At 47.0% G+C, this 18,725-nt stretch overlaps 1 protein-coding gene across 1 annotated transcript in view; it reads right to left on the bottom strand.

Moving 5' to 3' along the window:
• Positions 1-18,410, bottom strand: part of LOC147692101 (putative G protein-coupled receptor 132) — a 158,039-nt gene extending 139,629 nt beyond the window's left edge. Inside the window, exon 1 of the mRNA XM_086938404.1 lies at positions 18,031-18,410. The gene's annotated coding sequence lies outside the window, so the exon portion shown is untranslated. The remainder of the gene's footprint in view (positions 1-18,030) is intronic.
• Between the last annotated feature and the right edge of the window lie 315 nt (positions 18,411-18,725).

Here is an 18,725-nt window from a genome sequence, read left to right as displayed (position 1 = left end):
CCTAACGCTGGACGCAGGGGTTTGAGTGTCTTGTCCGCTCCTTGGCACTGTGGACACTCTCTGACGTGCCTCTCCGCCCTTATGTCCATGCCTGGCCACCAGTAGTTTTGTTTGGCCCTTAATTTCAGTTTTCCTATGCCTAAATGGCCCTCATGTAGCATGTCCAATAGCTTGGTGATGAGGTTCCTTGGGGGGATCACCTTGTCTCCTCTGTAAGTGAACACCCCCTTGTCTCCTACCGACAGTTCTTCCCTTACTTCATAGTATGGTTTCATACTTTCACTCACGTGTCTTTTGTCTGGCCAGCCTTGTACGATGTGCATCTTCACTTCCTTCATATTGCTGTCCTCCTCGTATGCCTCTGCCCACTCCTGGTGGCTGATTAGTTTCTCCTGGTCTTCTACTAGAGCTACCAATTCCCCTTTGCCTGCAGGGTCCTCCTCCCCTGGCTCCATGGCCGCTGCTCTGCTCAGGTAGTCGGCCACTGGGTTCCGATTCCCGGGGATGTACTCCACATCGTACCTGAACTCAAGTAATTTCAGAGTCATTTTGGATATCCTGGGAGTGGCACTGGCATGTCCACATGATGTTAACACTTTTACCAACGGCTTATGATCTGTCTTGAGTAGGAATCGGGTCCCCCATAGGAATTGCCGAAATCTCGTCATGGCCCATACCACAGCCAGCATCTCCTTTTCGATCACACTGTATTTGCTCTCGGTATCTGTCAATGCCCGGGATGCAAAGCTGATCGTCTCCATTTCTCCTCGTCCGCGATCCTGCATGAGCACTGCGCCCAGGCCCTTGTCACTGGCGTCAGTCGTGAGCACTGTGGCGCCCTGTGGGTCATATCCTTTGAGCGGTACAGCTCCCGTGACATCCTTCTTGATTGTCTCAAACTCGGTTTGAGTTTCTGGTGTCCACTGGAAAGCGGTGCTCTCCCTGGTCAGCATTCTCATATGATGAGTCTTCGAGGCGAAATGCACCACAAATTTGCTGTAGTACTCCACCATCCCCAAAAACAATCTGACCTCTTCCTTGTTCTTGGGGGGCGGCGCTTCTGCGATTGCTTTTACATTCTCTGCCTTAGGTGTGATGCCCTGCACTCCTATCTCATGGCCCAGATACGTTACTGACTCCAGACCCAATCGACACTTTGTCCACTCTGCTGTGAGGCCTTTGCTTTCCAAGGTCTCTAACACCCTTCCGAGCTTCTGATCGTGGTCTAGTTTGCCGCGCCCCATTACCAGAATGTCGTCCTGGAAATATTGGATACCTGTTATGTTTCTGAACAGCTGGTGCATCAGTTTCTGAAACACTGCGGCTGCCGAGGCCAGCCCAAACGGCATGCGGCAGAACTGGTAGCACCCGAACGGGGTGATGAAGGATGTAAGTTTTTTGCTGTCCGGATGCAGTACTATTTGGTGGTAGGCAGAGGTTAAGTCAATTGTGGAGTACCACCTTATCCCCCTGGTTTTTTGCCAGCATTTCCTCGATCCTTGGAAGGGGAAATTTCTCTACGACAATGTTCTTGTTCAGTTCTCTCAAATCCACACAGAGCCTGACCTTCCTGTTGGGTTTCATAACTACCACCAATGGTGCGAGCCCCTCGGTGCAGGTGATTGGTTCGATTATCCCTTTTCTCTCCAAATCTTGGAGTTCTGTCTGGACTGCCTCTCTTACCGCTATGGGTAAGTTCCTTACTTTGTGGGCTATGGGGATGGCGCCTTCCTTGATTACGATCTTGTGTTGGAATTTCTCCATTCTTCCCACTGTGCCCCCGAACACGTTTGGATAGTCTTCCTTCCATTTATTCCGATTGGGCCACACTTCCGGTTCCGTGAGTAGTATTTGTTCCTTCCCTCCTGGGTCTAATTTGATTCCTAGATCGCCCTGGTCTAGCCATCCCAAGACGGAGGGTCCCCTCTCTGCTATGTACAGCTTACAGGACGCTGAACGGCCTCTGAATTCAAACTTCAAGCGTCGGAATCCCACCATTGGGATGAGATCACCGTTGTACGTGACTGGTCGAATGACTAGTTTCTCCAACTCTGGGCCTAGCTTCGGTCTGAACATTTCGTCCCACACGGCTCGTTGAACTATTGTGTAGGGGGAACCTGTGTCCGCCACAACGCTGATGGTTATTCCGCCCATTGTCATTTCCAGTACGGGTTTGGTTGTCCTTTTTCCTTCCACGCATAATATCTGGTCATATATGCATAGGACGGTGACCACATCTTCCTCTACGGCCCCCTCCTGATCTTCTTCACCTTGGTCAATACATTTTACTATGCCTTCGGATAACTTCTTCCGGCACACTTTCTCATAGTGGCCTATGATGCCACAGTGCAGGCACTTGGCCCGGAACGCCGGACATCTTCTGTCATGTGCCTCGTGGGACCAACTCCTGCACCTATAGCACGTTTTCTTGTTGTCGCCGCTTGCTTGTTTCCCTTGTGGTCCGGCATTGCCTTGCCATCTGTTGGCTCCTTTGGGTACTGGGTTCTTGTAGCTCTGGTCTCTGCGATGTTCCTCCTCCTGTATCCTGTTCACCATGGTTGGGGTTGCCATGTCTTTCTTGGTCGCGTCGGTGCACCTCCGTGCGAGTTCTGCCCTTTTGACGATGACCATTACGTCCTTGAGTGTGGTGTCCCCACTTGCCCATAACTTGTCCTGCACGTTCGTGCTAGTAGTGTGCATTACTATCTGATCCTTGATAAACTCCTCCTCCCAAAGTGCATACCTGCACGTGGTCGCTAGCTTCCTCAGGGCCGCAACGTATTCTTCTATGGACTCTTCAGCCCGTTGTTTCCTCTGCTGGAAATTGAATCTGTCGACTGACACGCAGACCGTGGGCCGATAATGTTCATCCAGGTCTTCAACGGCGTGGGCATACACGTCAACGTCGGTACTTCCTCTCTGTTTGGGCACCAGGCTCTTGTAAATCCTGAGTCCCTCTGGTCCCAAGTTGAGTAACAGTATGCGCTTCTTCCTTTGTGGGGCGAATTTTTCCTCATTCTCATCCTCCAGGACCCCTATGAAGTTGTCGATATATTCCTTCCAATCCTCCCACTTCATCAGTGGATCCCCTGGTTTTGGTAGGAATTGTACTGGTGCAATTGCGTACCCTGCTGGTGTGCTCATTTTCTCTTCTTTGGTTACAGTTGCTTTCTCTTCTTTGCTGGTGGGACTACCTGGGGTGCTGTCCTTTACTGCTGTGCTGGTTTGCGCCTGGGGACTCTCAGTGCTAGTCCCCACCTCCTCCTCTTTGGTAGCCAGCTCTGCTCCTCCCTGACGCGATTACTTGGGAATTTGCGCGCTTAATCTGGCTGATTTTGGGTGTTTGTGCCACCTTCCTGGCCTTTTTGCCGCCTGTGTGGGTAGCTGTGGCTCTGCCACGCTCTTCAGGTTCGCCGTACCTTTTGTGTGTGTCCTGCCGTGTCCCGTGTGCTGTTCGGGGTAGCTGGGCTGCGCAGGGTAGATCTCCGCCAAGATCTGGGTGGACTGGGGTGCTGCCTTCTCTTCTGCTGTCCACGTGGAGGGTCCGTTTTTTTTTTCTTTTTTTTTTTTCAGTGTGGTCTTGCTGGGCACCTCCCGACCTCGTCGCCACTGTAGAATTGCCTTCTGCAATAATTACACTGACCGCTTTAGGTGTAATTCCAATGTATTTATTTATACAAGTATGGCTTTACTGAAGAGCGCCGGCCGGCGCTGCCGTCTATCTTGGTCTCCGGCGCGCAAATGCAATGCGCGCGCACCGCCTCCAAAATGGCCGCCGCACGTCACGTCTTACGTGACGTGCATAAACTAGTATGCTCACTACACAAACAAACGAAGAATACAATCAGAGTATATGGGGACATGTAATAGAGCCAGTTACTTCAAGTGAAAAACACACCCAAAGGCGAGCCAAAGACGAACGTTTTACCAATAGGAAGAAAGGACTTCAAAAAGGCACAAGAAGCAGGGCTCGAGTCAGGGTACCACGCGGGTGGACGGCATCCCCCCCAATTATTATACCGGGTGGACGCCGCCCCCCCTGCCAAACAGCTGGACTTCACTCTGGCCTCTCTGGGATGAGATCGGAGCGCACCATACGTGACGTCACTTCCGGTGACAGCGTTCCCCCACTTCTCCTTTTAGGACTCGTGCCCTGACAAGAAGGAACAAATGGAAAGTGGTGGGCATGGTCTTAGCACTCGGGCCAGATACAGCATGCCTCGCAGAGCAGGGCATGTGTGCTGCTAGTTTCGACCTAAAAAACATTAGTAACTTACATAGAAGAGGACTGTATATCTTATCAAGTGAGTACTCCAATGAAGTGAGTCATGCAGGAGCCCCATAACTTCATAAAGGTGGCATTTTAGTATGATAGACCTCAATAGATGGCTACACATTCTAGCCACCATATAGGTTGCGCTTGAACATGAAACTGAGCCAGGTTTATTTTAGACATAAATAAATCCTTTCATTGCAGGGATGTATCAAAGGGAATGCTTTGATATTTACAGAGATTCTCCTTCTCTAAAGAACAACCATCTAGATACCATTGTCTCCACAAAGTGGACATTCAAAATATTATAATCTAGCTTCAATTTGTATTCACTCTCTGAGCATTACGTCAAGACTGAAGAAAGGGTAAAGATGTATCCCAAAGAAAGAGAAAACGTAAAAAGACCCACATTATGGATAACAGAGAAACATATCAATAGGGAATTGACAAAAGAGATTGCAAAATAGAGAAGTCTCAAATAGAGACTCACTGTGTTACACAAAGAATGGTCTATAGAAAGAGAACACATACACGTGAGTTAAAGAGAAGGTAAAACAGAGACCTGAAGGAAGAGAAAGTACAACAATTAGACCATCAAAAACCATAAAAGAGAGTGCTGTAGAAAAGGAAAAGGTTTTCTGGGTGACCACATGTGAACTAAAGCACGAAAGTGTAATCTAAAATCTTAAACACCATGGTACTCCAAAGATCTTGTTGATAAAAAAACACTCTAGCCACAAGAAAAACGGAACCACCAATCAACTTACACTACTGATGTCTCTCAGTGCAACATGCAGTGCAGATAACACATCATATTAGCCAGAGCTGAGTACTAGCCACCAACAGAGGCAGAACACTTCAAGACAATCAACTCGAACATCAACCCTCTTTCTTACCCTTCTGACCCAAATGTCTCAGATAAATGTAGTTCTATCAATCTCTTTTTCAGTGGAAAAAGTACAGAAGAACTGGCAGCAAATCGACCACACCAAGTCTACTTATCTGTTTAGGACCCAGTCCTGCTTGTAGCATCCTGCAATGGTAAGCTTGTGGACATCGCAGATAATTGACTTAGCATGAGCTGAAGCCATTTTAGTTGTGGCATCAATTTTGTTAAGCCATGTGATTCTGCCGTCTTCACTGCTGCCTGCCTTTCTATTCTGCTTGAGTCATCAACTGTAGTTATTTCTTCAGTACTGGGCCAGAATACTGTGTAAGCTCAGAAAGGCCTGTAGTTGCTAGAATGTACCTGTTTTAGAATGTAACTGTCAGGCTGTTTCACCGGACATAAGCGGTTCCCCTCCCACTTTGCTGACCAAGTGATATCTATCTGCCCATGTTAGTCGATAGCTATTCCTGTGTATGCCTGTACCTTCTATTTGAGTCTCCATGCTTACTGTGCAACAAACCGGGTATAAAAGACCCTTGGATCTGTATTCCTTGTACTACCTCATACAGTGCCCGAGGGTGTTGTATTGATGTAGTCCCACTCATGAGTGATTAATAAACTTGTTATTTGATATTCCAGCTTCCGTGCCAATCTCTATTTCGTTGGTTTAAGGACCAGTGAACAGATATGAGTGAACCCCTGCACAGCTGGGTCTCTAAAAAGGCTCCTTTCCACAAGCTTTCAGAGCCCTATCTCTTGCAAAATTAATCCGCAAACTCAACTCCCTCAAGGCCACCTTATATGAAGATGATGTCCTAACCTCATTTTTCACAAAATATTACTCTGGAGAAGCTCTCTCACACATGCTCACCATTGTCAATGCTTCTCTCACTTAAGGCAACTACCAAGAATCTCTCAAGACAGGCCAGATCAGCTCAGTCCCTAAGAATCCCCCAAACACCCTGATGGGCTTGACAAATGAAGCCCATCACTCAGATTCCCTTTATCAACAAGATCATCAAAAAGCAGTCTAATCTCAACTCCAAACCATCCATTGTAAGACTGCCTATTTGGCTTCAGACCCCCGTTGTAGCCTGGAGAAAGTTAGCACATCATATGCAATGCCCTCCTGACCACGGTATAAAGTATAAATATGATCCCTGCCTACTGATATCGCTTCACCTCTCAACGACCTTTTTTACCATGAATCATCTCCCACTCATCCACATCCTAAAGTCTCAAATGTGAGTCACTGGCAAAATCCTTCAATGGTTTTCTTCCCCTTTATCCAACTGACACCAGTTTGTCCAAATAGGCACCTCCACATTTCAGAAGACCCCCACACCTTTGGCATCCTCCAGGTTCCTTGTTGTCCATTGTCATGGTACCCCTTAGGGCTTTACTCAAAAAGAACAGCATCAAAATTCAGCAATATGGGGATGCCACACAACTCTACTTGAAAGTCTTCTCCTCTCCACATCCTGTGCCTCAAATACTGCTTGCACCTCATCCAGACCTGATGTCCAGTGCCTACTTTAGCCTCTACCCACCAAGACTAAACTTGTGTTATTTGCCAAGAACAATAAGCAACAACTAGTCCATACCTGGCTGAATAATATCAACTTGGACAGATTCAAATTCCAATTTTCACATACCACATAGTCACTTGGAATCACCCTTGATGCCACTCTCATCCTCAATGAAGACATGGCAAATTAAAAAAACGATGGCCTTATCACAGACCTCTCTACAAAAGGAAGTTCAACCGTTTCTCCCAGAAAACAATTTTCGAACATCTGTTCAGGTCTTGTACCTTTGAATCTGGATGCTGGCAACACCCTGCTTCATGGCCTCCTCGATTGTGCACTGGCCCCCTTCTGGGCATTGTAGTTACTGCAGCATGTTTCATTCAGAGCCTGAAGAAATATGATCACATCACACCATTCCTGATGGAGCACAATTGAATACCCTTGTTTTCCCACACCATCTCCAAAACAATCAATATAAACAAAGCCATCAAAACCGGCACCCCCGCATATCTAACTGGCAAGCTCACCTTCTTCTGTGACTCTCAGCACACCTGCAGCCACAACACATGAGACTGGAGGCAAAGAAGTGCACAATACAAGGCAATAGGGTTTTCTCTCTGTGCCCCAGTATCCGAAACAACATCCCTGGTTCCTTGAGGGCCGCTGCAACCATGCTACAATTTAGAAAAGAGCTGAAGATGCACCTCAGTAAGAACACTACATTACAATGCATTAACAGTCCACTTCTGCTGCCAGAGCCCAGTAATCTTTCCCATTGCTTGTTGAATGTATCTTTGCTTTTACATTGTACTGTTCTCTGCGTCCTTTGGCTAGGTTTGTGCTACACTTCCAGACCGCGATCCTCGCAGCCACTGCACAAGCCTCTCATCCTTTGGATTTATTCCCTAACTTCTGTCTCCCCAAACGCTGAGCGTGCTATTACGCACTGCCAGTACCTATCCACACCCACTTACCGATCTAGTTGGGATTGAGACCTTGCTCTCCCCTATGACCTTATACCGTCAACCTGCAGCGCACACACTAGCTACCCTGGATGGGACATTGATCTTCTCCATGTGACTCTCAACTGTCAATCTACCAGGAACCTTGAAGTCCGCGCTGGATCTATCAACCTTGTTAGGACACCGTTCCTCGCCACTTGTATTGTGTCTCACTCACTGCATCTATAGCATCTTCTCAGGCATTTCTTGATTCATTATTCCTGATGATGATCCCATAACCTTTGTTGGGGATCAAAATGTTGTCGACAACCACGTCTTAACTCTTACCTTCATTTATGATTTATACGGAGTACAAGATGTTTTTTTAATGTGACTGTTGTTATTTCCTAGTTATTAAAGTTACTTTAAGTTACATGACAGAGGTAAGGAAATCTGTGTTTATTTTCTGAAACCCTGTCATGTCCAACTCACTTTATGTTAATGTATTGTTTTCATGTTTTATTTTTTGTTTAATAAATACTAATACCATCCATTTAGACAGGAATAGACCTTATCCTGCTTGTAGTTTCCTGGCTATGTGGATGTATTCTTCTTGAAAGGGACTGCTGTCTCTAATAACTTACTACTACCCATGGTCCCTTCTGACTATAAGGGTCCCCATGTTCTGTGTTTATATACAAAAATACCACATACATTCAAACAAATGGACACAGAAGTTAAAAGAGATGCCCACTTAGAGGGAAATGGTAAAATGACCTGTGAAAGCGTAAATGGCAAAAGAGTGGTCTACAAGAATGGTAAAAGCATTAGGGGTAAATATAGGGGTTCCCTGGCCTTAGAGCAGCTCCTAGGACTAGAATCCGAAAGGTCCCACGGTGATTTCACACATTTCTGGTTTCTGGGCTACAAATACATATTGAGCACAAACAGCGCCTTGCTAAAACAGGATTAACTGAAAACATGCCTGGTCTATGAACTGCCCAGCATCTATTTGAATCTACTTGGGGTGTCAGGTCTGGGAATTCTTGGTCTTCATCCCAAAGACCATTTTTTATTTCGATCACTGCCATATAGGAATCCCAGATATATGCCTACAAAGATCCTCAAAGTTCTGGTCGATTGGAGAGCTGGGAACTCACCTTGTCATTAGGCCTTAATTTACAGCCCAGCCTACCAAGCTTCCCAGAAGTACTGGCCATTTCGGAGCCATTTATTTATACTTGTTTTGGACCTTGGAAAACATCTCTGCAGCACCAACTCATAAAAGAAGTGGTGTTCCCTTGAGAGTAGTACTAAGCATTGGACCAAAGAAAATGGCTGAAAATTGATACCTCTCCTTCGACGAAAGGGAGCTGGACTGCCCGGTGTCGGAAGAAGCTGTCCAGACCTAGACAGATAAAGGAGAGGATGGGCTCGCTGACACTTGCAAGGATCAAGACAGTAATACCCTGCCCAGTGGCAACAAATATCTAAAGCCAGCAGCCGTTACCAAATATGACAACCAATATCATCAATTGCATCATGAAAGTGGCAAAGATTTGCAGTAGACAGCAAAGGACCATGTCTTCCAGTGAACCAGTATTGCCTGCTTTACCAGCTCACATGTACATCTCCCCTTCTATCAGGTAATGTGCCCCTGGGTATGTGGACCAGTTGTGGGCACTGAGTGTCACCTTTAGAGGTTTTACACAACTCGGTTTACTTAGGGTGGTGCCCCATCTCTTGATATGAGGTACAAAAGGGACTCTAGGGTCTTCATCTTTCAATAAGGAGCCATCAATGTGCTAACCAAATTGTTCTGAAATCAGAACTAGCAGAGCCATCCTTCTAGTTTTTCTAATTCCCGAGTTATCACAATGACATCTTGCTGTGTCCCCTCACCCTAAGCAAGGATGCCCCGCTCCCACTGGGTCCCACCTTTTCTGGTGGGTGCGCTAGGCCTTTTGGATACCCAGACACCACACAAAATTTTGACTGTAGCCAGTCATGTCAGAGAGAACAGTGCCTAAACTTCATGAACGGCCTTACAAGCCAACCCATGGCACAGGCCTGTTTCCCAGTACCCGCTGGCACCCTGAACTTCTGTGACACCGGTTGGTTTGAGTCACAGTTGATCTCCTGAAAGATATAGAGTAACCTCCCATTACACTTAAAGATAAATTACATACTTGCGCACCTGACTTTCTTTTGGCTATGTATGCTGTTTAGTTTTGAGTATACCACAATAACCCGCTTATCAGTGATTATGAGATCACCAGTTCACTTTAGGGTACTGGGGGCCTCATTTATGAAGGCCTTGCGCCACTGGTACGTCACTTTTTCCCATTTTAAAAGTGACGCACCGGCGGCGCAAGAACTTCATAAATAAGGCCCTGGGATTCTTGAGTATTGTGCCTACGACACATTATTTGTTCCATTGCCAGTATATTTGTCGTAGTCAGTGGCCATTAGAGATCTCTAGGGCACTGTAACTTCATTGGTCTGCATCTCAGAACAGCCAGAATCACTCCTCCTGCTGGCGCGTCTGCAAATTGTCTTCCTTTGCTCTGGACAGCTCGGCCTCTATTTCCCAGGGTGTCCTTGGCTTACCTCCATCTGGGAGCTGTACAGTCTATGGATGCGCGCGTACTGCTGGACTGGTGGCCATTTTTTCTGCAGGTGTGACTCCCAGTCAGCAAGTTACCACAGGTCAATGCTTCATCTTGGTAACTAATGCAAAAAGAACAATTGATGGACGGAATGCAGAACAATGCCATACATTCACCCCAGTACAGAGATCTGGGCCTAAATCCATCGTTTTTTGCTCACCATGCTATTCCAGTTTGGACCCAGCCATATGCAAATCAGTCTTGACCCTGAACCCAATGGGAACAGCCAGCCCGAACTGCCAGGCCAGTTCCTCCCTGGACTGGAAACAAGCATCCTAGGACCAGTTTTGGGCTTTCAGCCCTCATCAGCCAGGATAGCTTCTCTCCAGTGGCATGGAGAGCACGTGACCCACATCTGGGCATGCCCGTCCCACTCAGGGTGACAAATGCAAATAGAACAATTGATGGGCAGAATACAGAACAATATTATACATTCTCCCCAGTAGAGAGATCTGGGCCTAAATCCATAGTTTATTTTGCTCACCATGCCATTCCAGTTTCGACCCAGCCATATGCAAATCAGTCTTGACCCTGCGCCTAATGGGAACAGTCCAGCCCGAACTGCCAGGCCAGGTCCTCCCTGGACTGGAAAACAGCATCCTAGGACCGGTTTCGGGCTTTCAGCCCTCATCAGCCAGGATAGCTTGATTCCAGTGGCATGGAGAGCACGGGACTCATGTCTGAGCATACCCGTCCCACTCAGGGTGACAAATGCAAAAAGAACAATTGATGGACAGACTTCAGAACAATGTCATACATTCACCCCAGTACAGAGAACTGGGCCTAAATCCATCATTTTTTTGCTCACCATGCCATTCCAGTTTGGACCCAGCCATATGCAAATCAGTCTTGACCCTGCGCCAAATGGGAACAGTCCAGCCCGAACTGCCTGTCCAGGTCCTCCCTCGACTGGAAACAAGCATCCTAGGACCGGTTTCGGGCTTTCAGCCCTCATCAGCCAGGATAGCCTGACTCCAGTGGCATGGAGAGCACTGGACCCACATCTGGGCATACCAGACCCACTCGGGTGACAAATGCAAAAAGAACAATTGATGGACAGAATGCAGAACAATGTCATACATTCACCCCAGTACAGAGATCTGGGCCTAAATCCACTGTTTTTGCTCACCATTCCATTCCAGTTTGGACCCAGCCATATGCAAATCAGTCTGGACCCTGCGCCCAATGGAAACAGTCCAGCCCGAACTGCCAGGCAGTTCGGGCTGGACTGTTCCCATGAGGCACGGAGTCAAGACTGATTTGCATATGGCCAGGTCTAAACTGGGGTTGCATGGTGAGCAAAAGAATGATGGATTTAACCCAGATCGCTTGACTGGGGAGGAAAGTTTTGATTTGTTCTGCATTCCTCCATCAATTGTGTGTCTTTTGCTTTCTCACCCTAAGTGTGCCAGGAATGCCCAGACTTGGGTTCTGGGCTCACTGTGCCACTGGAAACAAGCTATCCTGGCTAAAAAGGGGTGAAACCCAGAAACCGGTCCAGGGAGGACCTGGCTTGGAAGCTCGGGCTAGACTGTTCCCATGAGGCACAGGGTCAAGACTGATTAACTGGGGTGTCATGGTGAGCAAAAAAATGATGCCTGTAAACCCAGATCTCTTGTCTGGGTGTGAATGTTTTGATTTGTTCTGCATTCCGTTGTTTGCCTCATCCTGGTAACTTCCATACATTGTGCCAGCCTTAAAGTAAAGGTGCAAGATTCCTGACCTTGAATGCAATTCCTTTTCAGTTGATCTCCTTCTTGAATTCAGAGCGATTGAACACATTGGCTGAAGAAGACCAGTTTATATGCCAGGGTCAGACAACTGGAAAACGAATCAGCTTGCAATGAAAAATGGAGTATGCTTCAAATTTGAATGGTCAGCAGTAAGATTTTCCTCAGGCGACATCACAGGGGTAGAGGTAAAATCTTTAGAAACTGTGAGTGTATTCAGAGCCCAAAGCCACCTGTACCACCACTGGAGGAGAGGAGAGGAAAGGGGATAAGCAAGCTAATGGCTTTCATGCTAGGGTTGCACTCACCACGACTGACCTAGAGTTGGGGAACCATTTGTCAATGCATATGAGCCCTTTAGATGGTCGCTGTCATGTTCCTGGCATTCACACTTATTCATCGGGCATTTTGCCATACCGCACTATGCTCACTACACTCTCAGTGGAAGTTAGGCTCCATTTATTAGGAACTGAATGTGGAAGTTAGTAGACCTCTCCCCTCTAACGGCAGAGTTATAGATGTGCCTCCTCCCTTAGAGGTTCCTTGGACACATCTTGGGCCACAACCCATTTAGTGCATCTCTGAACATTTATCATCTAACCTGAAGCACTGGCGTTCATTATAAAGGATCCACCAAAAGAGATAAGTAGAAGTTTGACAAATATTATGGGCAAATGTGAGACCAAGGTAATGGCTAAAGAGAGTCTATTAAAAAGGGTATGTATAAAAGTGATCTACAGAAATAGATAAGTTTGAAAGAAAGTTAGAAGAGATTGATATAAATAAGACAATCACAAAAGGAAAAGAGTAAAAGAAACACACAGATTTTAAAATGGTAAAAGAGGTCCAAAGAGAGGGAAATTGTAAAATAGACCCATTGATTATGAAATGGTAAATGATACATACAAAATAAAATGAGTTAAATAGGTGTAAACCACAAAGACAAAACGTAATTAAAACGACACTGAAAGTTTACTAGTGACCTCCAGAAGGGTCAAAATAGCAAAAGAGACCAACACTGAGGCCATCATTATGAAGAGGCCAGTATTTCATGGGGAAGATACGGCAGTAGGCTTTACACGACGGAATTCACAGCCAAAGGGGCATATCACAGCCCTCTGGTTCCTCGAAATATTATGGGTTCATTCTGGTCCATGACACAATAGGATGAACCTCTCAACCTAAATAGCAGTTTTCATATACAGAATCGATAAATAAGAAAAATACTTTTCTAATTGGATACTTCCTTTAGAGGCAATACTGGGCCATCTCTCATATAAACAAGCCGACCGAATTGCTAGGGCCACTATACGCTTATGTTGGATTTACAAATATCTAACCCACTTGAATTTGTGTGGTGCGCTTATCGCTTTGGATGACATCGACAAAGTCACTGAATAGGATTTAGTCAACCTCACAAGAATACTTTGGGTGTCTATGAAATTCGAGCGATCCTTATGGATTATTTCTAAGCCTTGAGTAAGTTACTTTGTATCGAAACACATGTCGGATGTCGTTCGGCGGCTCTACAGGAGGTTTACTGTATTACACCTTTCAGGCTTGTAATATCATGTCATTGCAAACAAATTTCCTTCTGAATCAAATGTATTGAGAATATTGCCCAATTTGTGTATCCTTTTTTTTTATTTCAAAATATTTTATTGAAAATAAATTTTACATATATAAAAACATTAAATTGAACTGCAAATTATTCATTGCTCCTTGCTTAAATTGAGTATCATTGCATTGGATAACTCTCCACGAATGAAGTATTGAACAGGTCAGATGCCGAGGTTTAACTTTGTATATAACAATTACACTGGGTTCAGTTGAACCATAGTGGGTTGACACCTGAGGGAGTGGGGTGCATGTTCTCCTTTGCACATTAAGAGTGGTGTGCTACCATTAAAACCACCACTACCTTTTGTTTGTTGATTATTGTAGAAACTGATTTAGGACGGGTGTGATTCAGGGCACCCATGTCAAGGGGGCGGGGCAAGTGCTAATCATGCTAAATAAACTGCAGCCTATAATCCCAACACAGCCCAGGCCTCATGTCTTCGTGATGAAAGAAGTATGTTTTTGAGGTTGTTGGAGGGGGGCAAGTGAGGGGGTTAATCTCTTCACCAACTCGTGAAGTACACCAGCGACCATCTTGTGGTTTCCCCTGAGGAGTTGCGGAGTCTGACAACCTTGTCTGAGTGTCACGAATGAGAAGCGTGTGTCTTGTAACAACGTTTCTCAGTCACCAGAGAGTTAGGACAAGATAAATAAATGATAATACTTTTGCTCAGCAGCAGAATGCCGTTCGGTGCAGCAGGTACAAAAGGGGGTGGTGATGGACGTCCATCACCACCCCCTTTTGTACCTCTTTTGGCTGCCATAAGTGTGGCAGGGTATGCTCAGACGTGAGTTCCTTGCTCACTTTGCCACTGGATTCAAGCAAGCCGGGCTGAAGACGGCTGGAATGCCAGAAACCGGTCCTCGAAGCTTGTTTCCGGTCCAGGGAAGACATGGCTCGGCAGTTCGGGCTGGACTGTTCCCATGAGACGATACTCAACTCTACCTCAAGGTTGCCTCCACTCATGATCTCTCCTTCCTAAGCTCTACTCTGGACTCCATCCAAAACTGGATGTCAACTCATCAACTGATTCTGAATCCCTCCAAAACTGAATTCCTCCTCTTCTCCTCCTCACTCTCTCCTCCCCCGGTCCAATCATGGATGGATCAGATGAATCTACTAAACAATAAACCCAGCATTGTCGACAGCGCCAAATCCCTTGGAGTCATTTTAGACAAAAAACTCAACCTAACTCCCCACATCAATTCTATTGCTAAATCTGCTCGTTACCAACTGCGCCTTCTTTGGGGAATCCGACGCTTCTTCCCGGAGCAGGACCTCATCACCCTGGTGCAATCGCTGGTCCTCTCCAGACTTGACTACTGCAATTCTCTTCTTACTGGCCTCCCCAAATCTCACCTGTCCCCACTTAAGTCTGTTTTCCATTCTGCAGCTCGCTTCATTTATGGGGCCAAAAGAAGCGATCACATCACACCAATGTTATCTACCCTCCGCTGGCTTCCCTTCGAGGCTAGAGCTATCTACAAGACCGCTTGTATCACCCACAAAGCCTTGCACTCCTCCTCTCCTCGCTACCTGGCGAATAAACTGAAACTCTCTGGAGGCTCTAGACCTTCACGCAATGCGGAGAATCTACTACTTGAACCTCCCACTTTCAAGAAGGAGAGAACAATGGCCCAATCCTTTTCAGGCAACGCAGTGAGAATCTGGAACTCCCTTCCGCCTCAGCTCCGGGCCACCGCCTCCTCCCAGGCCTTCAAAAGGGACCTCAAAGTTCTCCTCCTCCAGAGACACCTCCAAAAGTAATCCACGTCCTCTTGTTATTTGGAGGAAGGCTTCCCACTACTGATAATTTCCACGACCATGGAAGTGCCTTCCCAGTGTATCCCTGGGGTGGGAGTGTCTGCCTTTTTGGAGTATTTTCCATGTACCTGTGTTTTGTGCCCTTTTGTAACATGCACACACCACTTTGCCCTTGTAACACACGATTTGCGACCTTTCACATGTTTTTACCTTTGATACTGGCACAAGTGCCACCTCTGCCTACATAACACTTGTTCTTGTGCCGGAGTGTCTAGCACCTTTTGCAGTATTATACCCCAAATGATACTTTATCCTCTCTTGTAACTGCACACTTGTCACTTTTTCCTCCTGTGCACTTATTACTACCTCATGTATTTTTGGATGCGCACAATTTTTACTACCTCATGTATTTTGTTTGCTCACAATTGTCACTATTACCTTTACTACCTCATGTATTTTTGACTGCTCACAATTTTTACTACCTCATGTATTTTGTTTGCTCACAAATGTCACTATTACCTTATGTACTGTAACGTATGCGTTTGAAATCTGTTCTTTTGTAATGTTTCTCATTATGTTTCATTTCTGTTCCTTATGTGAAGCGCTCTGACACCTTCGGGTAAAGTCCGCGCTATATAAAAATGCATAAATAAATAAATAAATAAAATAAAAAGGGTCAGACTGATTTGCATATAGCCATGTCTGAACTGGGGTGGCAGAGTGGGCTAAAGAACGGTGATGGATTAAACCCAGATCTTTTGACTGGGTGTGAGTGTTTGATTGATTCAGATGCTCCGTCCATCACCACCCCCTTTTGTACCCCGTTTGGTGCAGCACGCGCGATGTGCGCTGGCGCCACTTAACAACACCACTTAAAACTGCAGCAAGCATCCCATGGTTGACGTTACCTCCGGACACAGCCTGGACGATTGATGGCCCAGAGCCCATTTATGGCATAAGAATAGCATCCGGAACCCATCAGATGCCCACTGAACAGCGCTGCTGCCAAAAAGCAATTCAATTCAGCGGCGCAGACACAAATCAATAAAAATGAACCGTCTTGTTTCCGTGCTTGTTTGCTTTTGTCTGTCTCTCGCTCTCTCTCTCTCTTTCACGCCTTGCCGTTCTTGGTGCTTGTTTGTGGCTGTCTTTTTTTTTTTTTTTTTACTGTTGCTCGTCCGCGTGCTTGTTCGAATCTCTCTCTCAGTCTTGATGCGATTGCGCCCCTCTCTTTCTCTCAGCTTGTCCCAATTTAATTGAGAAAAGCGCCTCTCTTTGTTGACGAGGCACAAAGACCGACAAAGCCAGACCGCGCTCAAAAGAAGCACGTGGAGCAGAGAAAGGCTGAAGAGGGAAGCGCCGATCCATCTGCGATAGCAGAGCCTGTCTCCAAATGTGTGTCTCTCACAGGTTATCGCTGTCACCTCTAACCAGCTGTCTCTGTGTGCCTCTCACAGCCTGTGACGTGCCTCGCTTGCTGTGCGTGTGCACCTCTCGACTCCCACAGCATGCCTTTGTTCCTCTCACACAGCCTGCCTCTGTTATGTTTCACAGACTGTCTCTGCACATGCTTAGTTCTTTAATATTCTCTCACTCTATGGGCATCTCTCAGCACGCCTCTGTGCCACCCCTTGCAGAGTTCCTCTTCGTGTGTGGCTTCCGCTGTCTGGCACCTCTGTGCCCATCGCACATTCTACTTCTGTTCAATCTTCTACAACAGTCAAAATCTAAATGCCTCGCACAGTCTGTCTCCGTGACCCTTTCTCACAGCCTGTCTCTCTGCGAGGGCTTTTCCCACAGTCCGTCTCATGGCATCTTTCTTCGTCGTTAGCTCCTCAAAAATTCCGTGGAGTGACAAATTGCTAAAAGCATGGCTTTATGACTCTCTCAGAACAGTCCCGCACCTACCAGGCAGACTGTGTCTTGCGTGTGACCTCCTCGCAACCTGTCGCTGCGCGTCCCAGCCTTGCAATCTGTTGCGAGAGCTTCACTTGCAATCTACCCATACGACACCTCTCGCTGTCTGCACCGCCCCTCTCATAGTCTGTGTGCCTCTCCCGCTGCCTGTCTTGCATGTGCGTCACTCTCACACCCTACCCATGGGTGCCTATGTCAGACCCTGCCTGTCCCTTTCTGTCTCAGTCCACTCGCAGCCCAGACAGAACACACGTGTTCCTGTTTTGCAGCCTGTCTCTCTGTCTCCCTCTTTCATTTTGCCCATGTGGGCCTCCCTCACAGCCTCTCTCTCGTTGTATCTCTCTCACATGCTCTCAAAGTGTGAATATCTGACAGTCAAAATCAAAAATAACTTCACTCGCACTTGAAAAATGCATAAAAGTTCACATAAGGAACACCAAAAGGACAATTTACTACTAATCGAGCACAGAACAATGCAAGAGAAACCACAAGACACCGACATAAGTGACACAGTGTGTTAGCAGCAAGATGCACGCCAAAGAACAGCTCATTTTCCACAATATCTGACAGTCGGTCGCACACCGTGCCTCTCTCTCCCAGCATGCCCCTTGCCTCTCGCAGAGTGTCTTTTTACACTGCTCCCACAGCATGTCTGGGGTCTGCTTGTCCACATGACGCGCTGAAGCAGACACCTTACCTCTGTATTCTGTCTTTGGGTTCCAGTGTCCACTCTTTGTGGCTGCACGCTCCCGCCTCTCGAAGCCCTACTTGTTCAGGGCAGCAGCAGGCAGAACACAGTCAGTGGCAGGATGTACTGAAGTGTCGGTGCAGGCATCAGACCCAGATACTGTCTAGTGTCTAGCCATCAAGTGACAGTCTAATGCAAGCTCGCGGTGCAGGCAGCGTGCACGCAGTGACCATTGGCGCTGACCTCATCGCTCAGATAGGAAACATCCAGTGAGAGTCAGTGCAGCGCTCTGGACAGCAGGCATTCAGTGAGAGTCGGGGTAGACCTTCTTGCGCAGTAGTGTACTCCTCTCTGGCACCCCTGACAGGTGCAGGGACGCGCAGCACAGCGCAGGCTGAGCTAAAGGCGGAGCAGTGACGGGTGAGAGGGGCTCCATCAGGCGGCACGCTCCCTCCCATCTGAAACCCTGCCTCTCACTGACGTCACAGGGGAACTCCCCCCTCGCCACTTCCAGCTCACTGAGGGTGAGACGAGGGCAGCGCTGTGGGGACAATAATGAATGGCGCGCGCCTGAGGTCACTGGGAGTACGGACACTTGCCGACCCACTGAAAGACTATATGGCCGTATGGAGTATATTACCAACAGAATCCTAACTGGTTCTCATTTGATTGCTCAGAAAGAAATCTTGATATATTTTGACCGG

This window comes from Lissotriton vulgaris, chromosome 9 (genome assembly GCF_964263255.1).
Source record: "Lissotriton vulgaris chromosome 9, aLisVul1.2, whole genome shotgun sequence".
Taxonomy (NCBI): domain Eukaryota; kingdom Metazoa; phylum Chordata; class Amphibia; order Caudata; family Salamandridae; genus Lissotriton; species Lissotriton vulgaris.
The sequence above is the reverse complement of the archived record's forward strand: the minus strand, read 5'-3'. Positions and strand labels throughout refer to the sequence as shown.